The sequence below is a fragment of the Caretta caretta genome, chromosome 20 (assembly GCF_965140235.1).
Source record: "Caretta caretta isolate rCarCar2 chromosome 20, rCarCar1.hap1, whole genome shotgun sequence".
NCBI classification, from domain to species: Eukaryota; Metazoa; Chordata; order Testudines; family Cheloniidae; genus Caretta; species Caretta caretta.
The window spans coordinates 13,121,726-13,124,576 of NC_134225.1; the positions used below are offsets into that span (position 1 = coordinate 13,121,726).

A 2,851-nucleotide genomic window follows, 5' to 3' on the forward strand; every position below is an offset into this window, starting at 1 on the left:
CCCACGATCCCAGTCAGCCTGCTAGATCGGCTTCCAAGGAGCTGAATGGGTGCACTGTCAAGACAGCAGGCAGGTTTCTAAGGACCCCTGCCTGGCTTCTGGAGGAATTTCATCAAAATGGAACTGTCGCTAAAATAGTTTGATGAATCAGCTGTGTGAGGTACGTGATGTGATTGTCCCTTAGTTACTAACTTGTGGGGCTTTCTTGGCTGTAGGAGGACGATGCTCTTCGTTTATTGTCCTTTGTCCTATTTGGCATCCTGGCCCGCCTGACCAAAAGAAAATGGAAGGGCTATTTCGCCGAGCAGGTTAGACAGAGCTGGGTCACACTTCTGCTGCACCTGCAAGACCCGAACCCCAGGGTTTCAGTGGTAAGACCGAGAGTGACTTATTTACTAAGCCAAAGGAATCTTCCTCCCAATGCCAGGGGAGCTCTGCTATTTCTGCCTGCTGTGGAGGCCCAAATTCTCCCCTTAGTTCTTTGCCCTCCTGCTGAGTCAGTTCCGCCAGGTTGCTCCATAGCTGCCTCACCAGAATCCAGGATAGGTCATGGGTCTGAGCCCGACAGCTCTCTATTCCTGTCTGTCTCTGCACCCCAGGCCCCTGCCTCCCCAGAACAGAAGAGAGACCTGGTGAAGCAGCTTTCATAGGTAGATCTGTTCCAAAAAGACATTGATGCTACCTCCAGGTTGCAGTGGAAGCTCTCCCCTCTATTAGTCATTCCTGCATGTTTTCTGCCAATTACATCCAGATGAATCCCTTTTTATCCTGGAATAGATGAGCAGGCAAGCAGATGAGTTCCCTTTGAATGACCATAGCATTCAGTAGGGAACAATTAAATGGTGTGACACGCTTTCTTTTTTTCAGGAATGCAGAGCTACGTTTCACCTCTGTGTCCCGTTTTTGGGACTGAAGAGGCTCCAAACTGCAGTGAATGAACACCTTGATAGCACAGCTGAGCTGAAGCCTGAGGAGCTCCAGGTGGACATTTGCAGACACCTTGTGAGTGAGCTGTTGAAGTGTCTGAGATTCTTGACTGGAGTGGCGTGTGGTGGTGTAGAGATATGTGATGGATAATGGAAATAACGGTCAGAGTGGGATATATGACTGAGGGTGATGGAAAATGTAAATCTGCCACAGATCCCCATTTTTCCCACGTCCACCCAGTCACCTGTTCTTTTTCTGATTTACCTGTGGCTCGTAAAAGCATGTGCTGGCAGTCAAAGGGCACTTCTAGCCAGAGAGAGCTCATGTGTCCCTGATTTCCTCTAGGCCAAAGAGAATGCCGAGCTGCTGGAGAACTTGTACAAAAGCACCATCACGTACTTCTGTAGCAGCTGGGAAGAGATGCGGGCAGTTGCAGCCAAGTTAGCTGGTGAGAGATGATGCCCAGTGTCCCTTTTGGTATTCCCATTGAGGGAGAGAGAAGAAAATCCCACTGTGCAGCACTGAGCTGCCATTAATCTCTCTGTGCCTCAGCTTCCCATACATAAACGGGGATGTTAATATCCCTACCTCTCCAGTGTGGTGGTCGGAGGAAATCATGACTTGCTATAAAGTGCTTTGGGATTGTTGCAGGGAAAGCATGGTGCAGTCATTTAGTAGTAAAGGCTGGGACACTGTCTCGTAGGGCATGTTTACACTTGGAGCTGGGGGTCTAATTCCCAGCTTGATGAGACATACCCGCACTAGCCCTGAGTGCTAAAAATAGAGAGTAGCTGCGATGGCAGGAGCAGCAGGAAGTTTAACCACCCCAAGTATTAGAACACATTCTAATTTTAGCATGCAAGCGCTGTCCGAGCTAGAGTGGGCCTGTCCCATTGAACTGGGAGTGATCTCCCTCGCTCAAAGTGCAGACCCACCCACAGTGTTGCTCAGTGCTCTTCACTACTACTTCATCATTGGGAGGCATGCAGCCCACCTGCCCTCAGCGCCTGCTGTTTCAGGTTCCTGGCCACACCACTTGTCAAGGAGGCAAAAGGTTCCTCCGCTTTGGCCCTGTGCCCTCTTCTCCCAAGCATACCCAGGTGAGACAGGCAGGCGTTGTGCCCTAAGTCTCACCTATCAGTCACCTTGTGGGATCCCTGCTTAGAACTCACTTATTCCTGGCCCCAGTCCTTTGCTCAGACCACTAGACCAAGACACGAGCTTAGCATGTCTCCAATAACTGACAGCAGTGGCAAGAGGAACCCAGACTCTTTAAAGCAAATGGGTTTTGTGGAAACATTCTTAAAAAAAAAAAGTCTTTCTCATTCTCTTCAGTGTGGACTCTAAACTGCTCTAGCATCCTCTTGCCCACAGCTCACCCTTAGGCCCACAGTAGGAGAGGCCAAAGACCTGTCTAGGGGCTGCTAATATCACTTTGCACCCAACAAGGGAAGGTTTTATTGTTGCTGTTTGTTTTCCATTGTGTATTTAGGCATCATCCTGGAACACACAGACAGGCAGCGTATGAAATGGCTGGACCTGGACCATCTGCTGATGTGTAAGTAATAAATACAGCTGAAGTTCTGCTCATCCGTGAGTTTTAAAGGAATTTAGCTGACAAGCAGCTGTAACCGATAGCACTGGTGCAAAGTGCATCAGCCACACGTCAAAGGACAAATTCACTCTTGCCCAGTAGAAAGTCAGCTTTAATTTCCCCTGAAGGAGGAAGCTGCAGAGGGTGTGATGTGAGTCCGTGCATCTCCTGGTTGTCCTGGCAAGGCCCCCTCTGCAGCCAGTGCTATCCACTCTTTGGGCTTTATTGGCTCTCTGTGGACTCCCCAGGTGAGGAGAAATTGTAGCCACTTTCTGCTACCCCAAATTTCCCACCAGCAATTTTTCTTCCAGTAGGTGCCCTGCATCCTGC

At 49.5% G+C, this 2,851-nt stretch overlaps 1 long non-coding RNA gene across 1 annotated transcript; it reads left to right on the forward strand.

Annotated features, from left to right (window-relative positions):
• Window positions 1-842: 842 nt before the first annotated feature.
• Window positions 843-2,485, forward strand: LOC142069646 (uncharacterized). The gene is made up of 3 exons (XR_012665582.1): window positions 843-1,002; window positions 1,273-1,375; window positions 2,420-2,485. It is a non-coding gene; the product is annotated as an uncharacterized LOC142069646 (long non-coding RNA).
• The last annotated feature ends 366 nt before the right edge of the window (window positions 2,486-2,851 follow it).